Below are 15,859 nucleotides of genomic sequence, written 5' to 3' on the forward strand. Positions count from 1 at the left end.
CCTTCAAATCTGATGCCAATTCACAGAACCCAAATGATTTCTTCTTCAGCTCCGTAGGTAGAGATGGCGTAAAATTACTTGGCGTGAGTTGTTATGGATTCCATATTGTAAGTGACCTGCTTTGCGATTGTAAATTTCTTCTTTGTACTAAACACTGAGTTAAATATGAGAAAGATCCCAAGACAAGAATGATATTTTCCATCCACAGTGAGGTTAGAGAGTAAATCTGGGAAAGGAGCACATGTTCACACATGACCTTTCTATGATATACTATGTGATAAAAGAAATTAGAAGTTAATCAGAAAAGTAGACTAAGTTAAAACTTACCATCAACGGTGTTAGAAAGGAACCTGAAGAGTCTCCAGGCATGAGTTGTTTATTTATGAATATGCTTATGTCCTTGGAGATGAAGCAACTTTCTGTTGGTCTGGCCCAGAGCTGTCGGTTAAATCAGAATTGCTTTATCCTCATTCCTGACACGGAGATCTTTCTCTGTTTTACCTGCTATTCAGAAAGAGCCATTTATGGCTCTCCTTACATTAATAAACTGAATTTTCTTCTTTTTGTTTATTTTTCTCTTAACGCACTGTGAAGCTATCTTAAGAGTGAAGCTTATGAGTGTGCTGCTCATTCGTTTTAGACAGACACACGGTCACTGAGTTTTAGAAAGCCAGAGAGAATGTCATGACTCAGCCCTGCATCTGCATGGGATGGTGGTGGACCATTGGAGGTTTCCTGGTTTTGACACATGCAACCCATGTGACCTTACGTAGACCTGCTAGGGCCTTGATGAGGTGCCATGCTAACAGGCATGGAAAGATCATCACCCCAATGTCAAAAGAGCCAGATGCATCCACTGGAACCAGAAAGGAACAGATCCAGGCTCTACCAATTAGCCGTAACACTTGAAAAAACATGGTGGAAGCCCTTGGCCAGATGCAGATGTTCAAGAAAGCAATAAAACGAGATCACTACACGTAGCTTCAGGGAATCAAGGCCAGTGGTTTTGGCTCTGTGGAGTAGAGCCAATCTCACCTCCTCCTCTGCCGTACCCTTTCTCTTCTCATTCCTGAACCTAGTCATACCACCCCCAACTCCTGCCCCAACCCACTGTCCAGTGTCCACAAGGCATGAGGTTTAGAAATCTACAACTTGTTCCTCTCACCATCCCAAGCTTCCTGGGAGATTCCGAAAAGCTTGTTCTGTAGAGAAGTTAAGTGGTTGAAGAGGCCTTTGTAGAGTTAAAGCAAGGCAGCCCAGCCACCATTGTGATCTAAGTTAAAAAGACCAGGGGGATTGCAAATGATCTCAAGCCCAGAATTAAGTCAACTATTTTCTTTTAATATTCTTTATTTCTTCAAAATGCAGGATCTGTTCTCATCCAATGTTGTAACTTCATATGTAAACCTTTGATTCAGGAAGCATACTCATTCAGTAGGGAGTGGAGTTTAGTCATTTCCCAGATTCTCAGGGATGGAATATCAGAGCTACCGCTTCTTAGCCAAACCTTCACCACATCATGTTTCTCGGGTTTCCCCTTTCTCTCTAATCCCTGGGGTTCATTTCTAATCCTTTTTCCTGGTATATTTCACTGGAGATCTCTCAGAACCTTCTGGAATCATGTCTTCTTCCAGCTGCCTCACTACCCCACTCTCCTGTTGGAGGAAGTGAATATATTTTGCATAGCCTCATTGTTTAAGGCACATGGGCTCCTTCTTTCTCCCTGCCGCTTTCTACTCCTCCTCCCTATCCTCGAGACCAATGTTCCCACCAGATCTTACTAGATGTACCTCCTTCTCCTCCTTCTCCTATGGTTCCCAACTCTACTGCCTTCATAAAGGATAAAATGAGCATTTACTCATTTACTACATACTTGTTTGTGTTATCTGATTTGCGTCCTTTAGCCTTGCACAATTGCACTCATTATTGAATGATTACAGGGTAGAAGAGATTTTTGTTCACAGTATAAAATCAAAAGAAAAGTGACTGTGTGTGAGTATGTGTCTGTGTGTCTATCTCTGTGTGTGTGTGTTTGCTTGAGTCTGCATGAGAATGTGTGTGAATATGTGTGTGTATCTGTGTGAGAGTGTGAAAGTGTGTGAGTGTACATGTGTGTATGTAAGTATACGTGAGTGAGAATTGTGTGAGTGTGTAAGTGTATATGATTGTAAATGTGTGTATATGTATAAGTGTGTGTGTGTGTGTGTGTGTGTGTGTGCACTCCCTCTGCGTGGGGGGTATATTGTGCCAGGAACGCAGGCGGCTCTGGGTACAGTTGGACCTGAATCTGTCTCTCTAACTCACTGGGAAACCTCAGTCAGATGATTGGCCACCCACATTCCCAAGAGCCTGATAATGAACTCACCTCTCCCAGTTGCAACAGGGAAGAGGGAACGTGCACTGGGGCCTGCTGTGGGAAGGACATGGCCTTGGCAGTTTCAATAGGACTGTAGATCAGCAGTAGTAGCTAGACTTTATCCTACCTTTCAGACTTGATCAGTTTCCTTCTCAATTTAAGTTGCTCTGACCTGATTTTATCTGCCCTGTCTCTAAGGTGCTGGATCACTTTGCCTCTGAAGGATTCACTTAGCAACTTTAATCACGAGTTGTCACCTGTCTCTAAAGAGCCTTAAATAAATCTTTCTTGAAATGCCTCTGAGTGGCTTCTTCCCTTCTGTCCTAATGGGCTCAGACCACTGGATGGCAGAGTGAGGCCTTTGGCAGGGCACACAGCCCAGTGCCTTCTGTGTAACTATTCTTAGCACATAAAATGTATTTTTAAATATCAGCTGGCACAAGACCATCAGGGGTAAAATAACTTGAAGCTTGGATGTAAAGGTGCCAATTATAAAGACATCCATACCCATATCAGTCTATATCTTAGGGCTTCTGTAAAACAGATTTTTTTAAAAATGTAGGTGTATATTTTTTTAAATTAATGTCATTTGAATCCATAAAAAATGTAGATCTATTTGTAGCCATGTGTTCTCAGGACCTTTCTAAATTAGGTAATGTGCTGGCTTTTCGTGAGTGTTATCTTCTAGGACTCAATTTCTTCTTCAAGTAAATTTCCATGGCTCTGTTTTGCCTCTTTAATCTAAAAAGGTTTTCTTCCCTCCCTTCCTAACAGAATTCTTTTAAAGAGTTTGGTGGGGAAAAGAAAACATACACGCCTGCAAAGGTGTACTTGCCTCTTTCACATCCAGCAAAAACGTAGTGGTGGTTTCATATGAACACAATAGTATTGTTCACTGTTGGGTTGGGTCAGGTCCCCGGCTTTGCTTAGGATCCTCACATCCAGAGGCAATGTTTAAAATTCCGACTCTCTTAATCAATTTAGGGATTTTCAATAAAAATCCGGGACACATGCTGTCATGTTTGTTCCTTTCTGAAGCCCATGGATTTGCCCAAAGTCTATTCTAAACAAAATACTTTTTATTAACTTAAAAATATTCTGTCTATAGAGAGGTTATTTGTTGAAATATTTGCCTGAGGAGAATGGAAGTCCCCTTGATCTGCCAGGCTTAACATTGCACTGTGCTGCAAGATCCTCCAAGGAGCCCCTCCCTAGGGAATGGTTTCCTTTCTTATTGGGGTCACGGAGGAAAGAGAAGCCCTATTCCCCATCTGTGAAAGGATGCTTTCCTCATGATGTATGAAATCCTTGAGTAGAGATCTCGGCAGACTGAATATCTGGTTGCTTTTTGTAGATCAAGTCTTAGATGAGAAAGCTTTAGGGTACCCTGGTTCAGCCTGAAGAGGCACTGGAGATCCCAAAGACCTGAGTTCGATTCCCAGTTCCCATCAGGTGGCAGGAGAGAACCAACTCCCAAGAGTTGTCTTTTGACTTCTAAATGTGAGTTGTAGCATCTGCGTGTCTGCGCCTGCTCATAAGTAAATGAATGGATAAACAGATAGTAAATGTTTAAAAATGCAAACATTTGGGAAGCAGTTGCATATTCACCTTGAGAATTCTGTAGGGAAAACTGGGAAATGATAAGGATTCAGTCATTCAAACAATGTGTTTGCATACCGCCTAGTAGGTGCAGCCGATCTTCAGTGTGAGCCTGGGTTGTTTTCCAAAGATTCATTTGCGAACCATTTCAGAGTATATTAAAGCTGTGTGTAGCATGTCCTCTGACAAATTAAGACTCTTTAAACATGCCATACCTGAAGGTTGCAGACCCATGAAAGGGGGAGGAATGTGCCATTATTAATATCTCTCATTGTTCCATGGGCAATTAAAATGCTGGCATTTGTGGCCTTTTACAGTGTGACATTAATATGGCATAATGTGGCATAAGCATGTTATATTAGGCCCTAGATGTTGCCATTGGGACTGAGAGATATACTTAATACTTATTAGCTTTGACAATCAATAACATAGAAATGAACCTATGTAAAAATAACTCAAGAGAGTCTTAACCTACAAGTCCTTGGAATAAGACAGGCACTTTCTAATTACATAGCACTTAAAGTTCTGCAGATGTTGATGTGTTTTTCTAGTTTTAATTCTGAAACCCTGTTGAGATCCAGATGCAAACATGTTTATTTATGTAGGGGGGAAGCTGAAATAAACAGTAAGATAAAGCCCGAATCCTGACAAGAAGATGAGGGGACAATTGAAATGGCAGCCTCCATCCATCTTAGGGGGAAAGGGAGAAAAAATTAGTTCAGAGAAATGTTGTGTTTCTTATTAATGGGTCCTTCCTTGTCTTAGTTAGGATTTCTATTGCTGTGACAAAACACCATTATAATTAGAGTAAGTTATTACAGGAACTCAAATAAGACAGGAACGTGGAGGCAGGAACTGATCCAGAAACCATGGGAGGGTGCTGCTCACTGGCTTGCTCAGCCTGCTTTCTTGTAGAACCCAAGACTAGTAGCTTAGGCATGATCCCAGCCACAGCAGTCTGGGCCTTCCCACATCTGATCACTAATGGAGACGATGCCTTACAGCCAGATTGCGTGGAGGTATTTTCTAGCCTGAGGGTTCTCCTTTCGGGGGCTCTAGTTTGTGTGTTAAATTGGCTTAAGACTAGCCAGCACAGTCCCCATTCACAAATCCTGCTACTGTAGAGTCCTCAAATGTCACCTACACGTTTATGTGGTAAAGGCTTGACCTCTATAGAGGTACTGTCCACTGGGGGAAGGGAGCAGTGCAGAATTTAATAGGTGAAGCCGAGGTCTTTAGGACTGTGGAGTATGCTGTTGGAGGAATAGCAACATTCCAGCCCCTTGCTCCTCTATTTACCCGTGTGCTCTTGTTCATGATGCCTCACCACACCAAACCACACCCCTGAAACTAGGAGCCAAAACAAATGTGGCCCCACTGTAAGCTGAGTGTCTTAGGGATTCTCTGCATTGGTAGAACGTGAACCAGCATGTATTTCAATGGGGATATGAAAAAAGATGGATAATGTTAGTTTGAATATGATAAGTTGAGATCTTTGCCATTTTCATCTTGGACTGGTTATAGTTAACTGTTTAAGTACATTGTTTTAAAAGCATTGATAACTTATGGTTAGCAAGGTGAGGGATTTCTCCTCTCCCTCCCTAACCCCTCCACTCCTCCCACTCCCTCTCCCTCCCCCTCTTCCCCTTCTCTCTGTCTTGCTGTCTCTCTGTCTCTGTCTTTCTGTCTCTGTCTCTGTCTGTCTGTCTGTCTGTCTGTCTCTCTCTCTCTCTCTCTCTCACACACACACACACACACACACACACCACTGAAATCTGGAACACATTTTTCCATACAACCATTTCCTAAGAATCCTTTGGAACATTGTCCACTTTACAATTGATTCTGTCTGTGCTGTTGTCAAGAGAAACTGTAAAGAAAATGGTGAAGAGCTAAGTTCTCAGGGGGCATTTTGAGTTTTTCTTTTTTCTTTGAGATTCAACAAAGTCTTTTCCTACGTTGTTTATCTAGAGAGAAGTCTCAACTGTGCATTCTTTAGTAAACATTTTACAACTTTCAATACTTTGCGATTTCTTCTTACAAAAAGAGCTTTATTACCTGAGAAACTTGAAGCACTTATGAAAAAGATGCTTATGGGGTCACTTCACAGAGGAGAAGATAGTTGTAAGAGGTGACACAAAACTGTGTTAGGTTCCACTAAACTGTTGGGACATGTTAAATGTTATCATTTATCTTTCTTTTCCTCTGATGATCTTTAAAGACAGTAAGAAAGTCGTTTCTTCTGGTTAATTTGATAACTCTTCTGAAACCTAATTCAGACTTTTAATTTCAAAGATCATCCATGGTTTGTGAATACTGATTTTATATATCACAAATGTTTATGTGTGGAGAATTATCATTCCTATGATATTTAGGCTAAAGCCCTAGAGGAAAGCTAGTTTTATTTATTCTTATATACAAATGGTCACCGACACCATGTTTAAATGCATGAATTCAACCAACTGTGGACTGAAAATATATTTTTAATTGCAGTATACTATACAGAGCATATGCAGGTCTTTTTGGAGTTATTCACTGACAGTACTATATAGAATCTATGTGCATAATGTTTACATTAGGATGTTTAAATGTACAATGCACAAATGAGATAGTTTCAAGTGTATAGACAGGTTATATAGGCTACCTGCAAACATTTTTACATAAGGAACTTTATATCCTAGATATGAGTTCTCCAAAGATCTGAGAACCAACCCCCATGAATACCAATGCACGAATCTCTGAGCAAATGTTTTGTAAATGGACCAATGGATGTGGACTCTTGACTCAGGGAAATGTGACTCACAAGTAAACCATTTCAGAATCAAAGCATATGACATACTTGTGTTCTAAAGAGTTTTTGTGAGCTGGAGATGTCACTCAGTGGTACAATACTTGCCTAGCATGTACAAGGGCTTGCATTCTATCCCAATGCAAAACCCAAAATCAAAACAAACAAGCAAAACACATCCCCCACACACACATGCTCACACCATACATAAACACACATATACACATACACATATGCATATATACACACATACACATGCATACACACATCACACATCTACACATATAAGCATGCATATATACACTGCACATATACATACATACACACTCACCACACAAACACACACATATACATACATACATACAGATACATACACACATTCACACATATACACACAGACACACAAAAATACACACACCATATATACACCTATATGTACACACATGCATATACATATACACATGCATACTCATATACCACACAAACACACACATATACTTATACATACATAATACATGCACATATTCACACCATACACATACACACATTTACAGACAGACGTGCACACACATACACAGTACACACATAGACACATATACACATACATACATACACACACACAAATGGATTTTATTTTCACAGATCACTATATATTCAGGAAGAAAAACTAGAAATATGGAAATCACTTTCTATCCTAGTAAAGTAATTTAAATTACTGCTGAGGAGATGGTGGAATGTTAGGTTCACTGATTCAGTGACTCACAAACATTATTTTCTGCTAAGCCATGCTTAGAGTTGACCTGTTCTTCTGATTGTCTCCCTTACATGGTCATACAATAGCTGTTGAACACAAATGAAATAACATATTCCCAAGTCCATCTTCACCAGGAAAAAGGAAGCCCTGTCCCTGGCCACAAAGTAGAAGCTCTTCTTTCAAACTGATAAGGCTGTGACTGTGAAGAAGCCATACACAGAGTGCCTTAAGCTAGTCACGATCCTCATAAAGAGCTGGGGTTGGTGTGAACCGCACTTCCACTATCTGACTGTGAAGAAAGGATGTATCAGGGAGGGAGTAGTGGGTTATTAATGCCACATGATCAACCAATGATGTCCATTAGTGTGAAGCCATTATATTTAATTGTTGCATTCTTTTTATTTCTAAATAAAACCAAATGTAAGATGATCTGTCAGTGCCTAACTCCCATCCCTACCTACTGTTGCAAACTCTCTGTTATATCTTATACTTTGATGGGGAACATGCCTCCTGTTATGACCAAGTATAATGTCACTTTTATCTTATGATCAAAGCATCTGCAGGCTCCTTGAACAGAAGGTACCTCAACGATAGCTATTACTGGATCCAGAACCTATTGTGCCAAGAACCTGGCCCAGGCCAGCAAAGTTTTTTTCTTTCTGGCCTGTGCCAGAGTCAACCTATATACCTTCTGAACAACTGGGATGCTTCTTCAAGGGAGAGCTAATGATAGTCACCATCAAAAGTGCTCTTTATTCATCTATTTTCAGGATTTGGGCAGGCTATGGGAACAAGGATAAAAGTCGGAGACAAATCATGAAGCTTCTGGGGTTGGTTGGAGGCTCAGATCACAAGGTAGAATGGGGTTGTGGTCCAGGACAGACTCATTACGGTATCTATGGCCTGTGTCAGCAGCTTGTGACCCTATCTTTCCCGTCTAATTCTTTGCTGATGGGAAGATCCATTCCAGACTCCAGACACCAAATCTGGACTCAGAGTGATTTAGGATACAGTCTTATGGGTTGGAAATTATTCAAGAAAGCATCAGTGTTTCACACTGGTTCATGAAAGGACAACATTGGTGTCTCCCATTCCTAATGATTTATATTATTAGATGAGAAGGCACTAAAAATTGAACTTTTCTTCCTGCCAGTCAGAGCTATAATGTGTTGGTTTAATCACTAAAGTTGAGGTTGGAGATTTGACTTTTCCTGCTATTGGGCCATGTTATCTCAATTTCCTGAATGGACTCATAGACTAATAACAGAAAGGTTGTTGCTGCCCTTGGTTATAAAATATCACAAGCTGTCCAGCTCTCCTGGTATTAAGGTTTGGCAAAGGGACATGGACCAAGGTAGTGTGGAAAGCCCTACCTTGGAATTCACTGAATGGGCAAAAAGTACAGTTAAGCCTGAAGGACACTGAATACAGACTTCTCAGTAACCTGTCTGCTTCCAAGGCTGATAAAGAATGGTTCTCCAATAGGTGATCAGCACCACCCACCTTTCTTCCCTTAAAGTAACGAATGGTCTTACCTGAACAAAACTTTCCTATTAGAAAGCAAATATAGGGATTGAAGAGATGGTTCATCAGTTAAGAGCGGTTACAAACCTGGGTTTGGTTCCCAGTGCCCACATGACGGCTCACAACCCTCTGTAACTCCAGTTCTAAAGGATTCAATGCCCTTTTCTGACGTCTATTCACACGAGGCACACATGTGGCATGCATACAAACATGCGGACAAAACACTCAGGCACATAAAATGAATTAAATAAATCTCTTTTTTAAGCAAACAGTATAGCAGAGATCTGTGCTTCATTTGGAGTCTTTTCCCGATTCTAGACTTTGGTTATGTAAATAACATGCAACTTTCTGAACAGAATATATTCAAAGGTTAGATGGTTCACTTTCTACAAGTTGATGGAGTTGGCCTCTGAAATTAGCCAAGACACCCAAGTTGGACTGGTACCCAGGGAGGAAAGGGAGTTTAGAAACAAAGGTAAATTTGACCTTCTTCTCAAGCCAAGGTCATTAGAGGCTATTACCAGCTTCCAGCTTCAAGAGCCTCTGTGGTCTCTCTCTAATTGACTGTGCCTCCTCCTGTGTGTTTTGCCATCCTTTGTGCCTTCTAGTTCCCTCCATCCTCATCTGTGTCTGTTGGTCATCTTGCACTATCTTCCTTACTGGGGCCTGAGTCTTCCACCCTCCAGGCAACCTGTGAACTAGTGTATCTGTGCTTACCTCAGAGACAAGACCTGTCCCTAAACATATGCTACCTGTGAAAGAATTGAGATCTAGAGAAAATTAGTGACTCCATTGAAAAATGAACTGGAAAGAGGTGTATGCAGCTCACTTTGTAGAGTGCTTGTCTCTGGGTTCAATCCCTAGAACTACTAGGCATTTCTGAGTGTAATTCTAGCACTTGGAAGGTGAAAGCAGGAGGATAAAGAATTCAAGGCTAGACTCAGCAATATAGCCAGTTCAAGTTAAGGCTTGCTACATCAGACCCTATCTAAAATGAAAAACAACAACAACAACAAAACTGAACTAGAAGATAAAATTTCTAGCCTAGGACACTTGTCATCATATAACTGTATTTGTAAGATTCTCTCTAGTCTCCATAAAGGGAATAGAGAGAGTATACATCCAATGTGTAATATGTATGTGTCTATGTGCATCTGTATCCATCCATTACATATATTATTTAGTAGTCAGAAATAAAAACATGGCTATTCTAGTTTCATTTATGAAGCAGTGATATAACCTGGCATAAAGCAACCCCAGGGAGAAAGGTTTGACTTTACTTCACAATTCCAGTTTCGAGTCCATCACTTTAGGAATTACAGCAGCAAGTTACACAGCCCAAGACAGCTTGTCACATCACATCCATAGTCAAAGGCCAAGACTGAATGGTTGTGCTCAGCTTGACTTTCCCACTTACGCTGTTCAGAATCTCTTTCTAGGGAATGGTGCCACCCACAGTCAGCTGGGTCTTCCTATATTAATTGACTTCAGTAAGCCCATTCCTCACAGAGATCCCTCACTGAAACTCTTCTCAAGTGATTCTAGGTTATATCAAATGGACAATTAAAGCTAATGATCACAATGGGTTATTTAAAATTGATTGACTACATCAGTCTGTTTAAAACTTGGAGTCTGAGCATTTAAGTCATCATCATGAAAGCAGGGCCTTATTAAATACACTTTGGAGTTGGTTTATGTTTTCTTTGGTTGCCTAACTCCTAGATTTCAACCTTTTCACATCCCCCAAATATTTTAGGACTGTAGCTTTTCAATCCTGTGTTTCTATAGACAAATGAGATTCTTTTGATGAGTGATCAACAAATGGTACCAGGTTGTGTTGTGTTGTCCAAACAGGACCCTTAAAGGGAGTTTGAGATAGAATAGGCTTCTGTTTACAGTATACACTCTTTAACACACTCATGAAAATTTCCAAAAGAGCATTTTCTTTTTTTATTTTTGTAATTATATTTATGTACAGAAAACTTAACATACATTTAACCCAGTTTAGTGGCCAGTTCTTTAGCCTTTGCCTTTTCCAGCTTGGCAATGCGAGCCACAGACTTAGGACCCAGGACATTGCCTCCCCAGTGGCGGCGGATCTCGTCATATCTGTCATTATAATTGGTCCTAATAGCTTCCACCAGCTTAGCCAGAGCACCCTTGTCTTCCGAGTTAACCTGTGTGAAGGCAACAGTGGCGCATGTCTTCCTGTGGACCAGGCGCCCCAGCCTGGCCTTTCCCTTGATGATGCAGTAGGGCACCCCCATCTTTCAACAAAGAGCAGGCAGGAAAACCACCAGCTCAATGGGGTCTACATCATGGGCAATCACCACCAGCTGAGCCTTCTTGTTCTCCACCAAGGTGGTGACTGTATTGACCCCTGTTCGGAGGACAGGCCGTCTCTTAGTTGGGATGTTCCCTTTGCCAGCAGCTTTCTTCTCAGTTCGGGCCAGCAGCCTTTGCTTCTTCTCCTGCTTTGTCTCTGGCCTGGACTTGTGGGCAGGCTTAAGCAGCTGAGTTGCTGTTTGCCTGTCCAGGGCCTGGGTGAACTGGTTGATGGCAGGAGGTACTTTGAGCCGCTTATAGAGGATGGCTCTTTGCCCCTGCAGCCTGATGTAGCAGGGCCATTTGACAAAGAGTTTGAGATCGCTTTTGGGCTGGATGTCCTGCCCAGTGCCGAAGTTCTTAGGCCTTTTCTCAAACAAAGGATTGACCACCTTTTTGGCCTCTTGTTTCTTGACCACAGTGGGGGCCAGGGCCACCTTCTTTCCCTTGGCCATTGGCCATCTGTTTCATTTATCTAGCTAAATGTCCACTTATTTCTAGAAGACAAAAGTATTTTAATCTTTTGATGACAGAGAGTCCACATTTTCCCCACCATTCCTGTTTTGAACAAAGTAATGCAAGACAAACCTTCTTTCCTTTGGGCATCTTGCCAAAAGAGCATTTTCATGATGATTCTTAGCCTAATCAAGTTGACAGTGAAGATTAAATGACCATATCCAATTGCCTGTTTCTATAGCATAAAGAGAAATAAAAGGAAATTCTTAAAAATTGCTTATATACAAGGATGTCACAAGGCTTTCTAGAGAGGTAAAAGTGAAGATTGTTGTTGAATGCCTATTTTCTGTTTTTTAAGTGAATTCTATTGGGTGTGGGAGCTCCTGTGTTCTAGGTGTGCCCTGCACACCCAGGTAGCACTGTGTCTTGGTGCCCATAGACTGGATAACCCTCATTGTTGTTTGCATCTGCTAAGGCCAAATGGAAATCACTGGCTAACCTATCTGTATTTTTTGCAAACAAAAAGAAAAAGTGTGTGTGTGTGTGTGTGTGTGTGTGTGTGTGTGTGTGTGTGTGTGCGCGCACACACACACATGTGTGCATAAAAATGGGGGGGGGGAGAAACAGAGACAGATACAGAGAGACAGAGAAAGAAAGAGAACATTGGAAAGCCCTTTGTGAGTTCTAGCATGTCTATGTGTGCATGGACACCTGTGATCTTCCACAATAAACTTTAATGGTCCTTTTGAGAAATTGTGCCCATATTCAGCCTAGTTTCTATTATTGGGAAGTCTGAGGCAATTCTTGAGCACTGAACTGTCCTTTGATCTGTAGAAACACTGGTTTCCATGGAGCTGTGCTGGCTAATGATCAAGCATTCCAATGAGCTGGGTTCTATTTTCCTACCCAGGCCTGCCCTGAAGGATTTGCATAAAGACTTTAAAGTCATGATGTTTGCATGAAAGGAAGTTGGAAAGTGAGAGCAGAGCAAACCATTGGCCATCTGTTTCATTTATCCAGCTAAATGTCCACTTATTTCTAGAAGACAAAAGTATTTTAATCTTTTGGTGACACAGAGTCCACATTTTCCCCACCATTCCTGTTTTGAACAAAGTAATGCAAGACATACCTTGTCTTATTTGACCTTAAATGTAAGTAAAGTGAAAGCCAAATTGTCATGACCAATATATTCCCTACATCTGGCAATACTCTTTCTCAGAGCAATTGTTAATCCCGGCTTATGTTTAGACATTTTAGGCTGAGCCTTCCTCTCTAGTCTTCTTTCTTCCCCACCCAGTTTTGCAGAACAGCCAAAGGAGACTGCCAGCCCCACCCCAATGGTGTGTTAAATTCACACACCCGTACAGCCACACTATGGCTTGAGGAAGGACAAGGAGTTCCTGACTTGACAGCTTACCCTGATCCAGGAGAAAGAAAGTCTTTTAAAAAGAGAGAGAGAGACTTGTAGATAAGTGGGCCATGTGCCTATTGCAGTTAATAAGGTTAAGTAGGAGCCAAGAGGAAAGATGACGTTTGCCTGGGTGGACTGAAGCTGCAAACGCTTTGGAGATGACCTTTGATTTCTACAAAACCCAATCTATGATTGCTGGATACTTGGCTCCCTCTCCAGAACATCTGCTGGGATCCAGAGGTCTTGGGCTATGGGGACATTAACCCCTTAGCTAACATGTAAAGCAAATCATGAAATACTCTCTGGGGTCAGTTATTGTTTTCTTGAGACAGTGTTGCTTTGTATCCCAGGCTGGCCTTGAACCTCTAACACTCCTCCTACTTTGGTCTCTTGAGTGTGAGTGAACCACCATGTCTGGCTTTAAACTACATGTTTACCATTTGCACCACCTTCCTTGATATTGCAGTCTGTTGTTTATTTAATCCTCTTGGCATCGAGTCAGGAAGCTGGGAGACTCCCAGCCTGTAGTCTCTCACCCTACCCTTTCTTCGTCATGTAAATGTGGCTTTAACCCAGGTTGTGATCCGAAGATGTAATTCTGATTTCCATGTAAACCATTCCTGGAATAACTGAAGGGTTTGCATTCAAGGAAAACATTGACATTATTTTTATCTCTGATCCCTTAATGAGATAGTTATTTACTTTTGTTCATATATCTCATAGCTTTTAATGGAAGAAAAATACTGGGTTTTCCCTTGCATTTTTACACATGTTTATGCTTCCAAAATAAATAAACAAGGAAGGAGCAAAATCTGTTTTCAAAAACTAAACAGTACTCTGTGGGGAAGCTCTAATAAAAAACTGACTTAAGTAGATTTTCTTTTCATAGAGGATCACTTTTCTTACACTGACTTCATAAGGGATATGATCCCCTAAGTCATGCCTTTAAGATATGTAGGATAAACTTTAGGTTTGTAATAAAGAATATCTCATATATAAAGATGCATAGATGCTATCAAGGACCCACTACTTGTATAATTAATAAAGAAAGGATTATAAGAAGTCTTTATCTTAGTGTGTTTACTTTATATCACTACCTTTTAAAAGCCGTGCTGGGAGACCTGGATCTGCAGAGAATAAGAAAACCTGACTCTACACATGGATGCCTTAATGGTACCAAGAACTGAAACGTGCTCTGTCAAGTCTCACTGTCAGTTGCTGCCGTCCTCCCTGCTTTTTCTGATTTCCCAGGAGGCACCACGGGGGTTGGTTGTCCATTGTTTGCACAGACATAGAGATTAAAGATGATTCTACTATGGCTTTAGAAGTTCCATCCTTTGGGGAGGGACCTTATTAACTACTTAGTGTAACTACAAACGAATAAACTGACCCTACTTCACCAATAGTAGGTTTTAGGGGATATAGGAGAGTATCAGAATTATTTGATATTTGAAGATATGGAGAAAAGGGAAAGATGGTTCTATATTGTTTCTTTATAGATGTTTAAATTCCTTGCTACATTGTGGGGGGTGCTGCAATGTAAGAGGAGGATTCTTTTATTCACAGTAGGGAGGAAGACTGTGCATGTGTGGGTGCGTAGGTATTTGTGGAAGCCAGAGGTCTTTCTTCAGTCTCTTCTTTACCTCTTTTTTAAAGACAAGGTCTCTATTAAACCTGATGGTCACCATATTGGCTAGCCTGGCTGACCAGCAAGTTCTGGGATTGCCCTGTCTCTGCCCATCAGTGCCAGGGATACATATGGTTACCTACATGCTCCAGTTTATATACTACTGGTGTTGTAAAGATCTGAACTCAGGTCTTCATGCTTGTAGAGCACACTTTACTCACTAAGCCATCTCCCTGGCCAAAGAAGTCCTCATTTTCCAAGTTAGAAGAGCACCATGTATGGATAAAAGGAAGACAGCAGTAACTAGAGTAAGGAGCCCCTTTGACTACCGTCCTTCCAGCGCTCCTGCATCCCAGCCCCTCAGCATATCTGCTTCCGAGCACTGCAAACTAAGTATTTTAGCCCTTCTGCTGCATGTTAACTCTGTACTTATCCCCACACCCCAAATTACACATCCTGGCAAGATTTGCACTTGTAAAGCATTTAATTATTGTGTTTGGCAGTCGTGACTGGTTGCATTATGTAAACAAATGGCAACTTCAAACACCTAGGTTGATTTCTTTTTTTTCATAGCCTGCCAGAAAGCGAGACTATTTGATGTGCATTCTGAGGCTCTGTTTCTGGTTCCATAATATAGGTGTGGGAACAGGAATCTGGCTTGCTTCTGAGGTCCTAATGCCACAGAAAATTAGCTTTTAGCATCCTCAGCAGAATTGTAAATCACCACAGAGACATGTTCCAAAGACACTCTCGTTGTACGCCCCATTCTAGTGAAAGCTCTTTGTACCGTTTAACAATATAGACAAGTGCTGGATTATTTTCAGATCTTCTGTGTCGTTTGTGGACCCTGCAAAGTGTAGCTAGCATGCCACCATCTTATGGAAAGATTCCCAAGGTTTCTATATAGGTGATGGTAGACACAGTTCATTATCTCCTCCCTATCTGTAGGCACTGATTGCTATATAATTTCTCAATATGATCAAGAGCACATCTCAGCTCAGTTGACTCTAAGATATGCT

The 15,859-nt window shown here is 41.2% G+C and overlaps 1 protein-coding gene and 1 pseudogene across 5 annotated transcripts in view; one reads left to right on the forward strand and one right to left on the reverse strand.

The window, feature by feature from the left end:
* Plekhg1 (pleckstrin homology and RhoGEF domain containing G1) overlaps positions 1–15,859 on the forward strand; it is a 222,922-nt gene that overhangs the window by 71,697 nt on the left and 135,366 nt on the right.
* LOC148006926 (large ribosomal subunit protein eL8 pseudogene) lies at positions 9,547–12,312 on the reverse strand (annotated as a pseudogene). The gene has a single exon (XR_015649175.1). The product of XR_015649175.1 is annotated as a large ribosomal subunit protein eL8 pseudogene (transcript).

Source organism: Rattus norvegicus, chromosome 1 (assembly GCF_021556685.1).
Source record: "Rattus norvegicus strain SHRSP/BbbUtx chromosome 1, alternate assembly SHRSP_T2T, whole genome shotgun sequence".
NCBI classification, from domain to species: domain Eukaryota; kingdom Metazoa; phylum Chordata; class Mammalia; order Rodentia; family Muridae; genus Rattus; species Rattus norvegicus.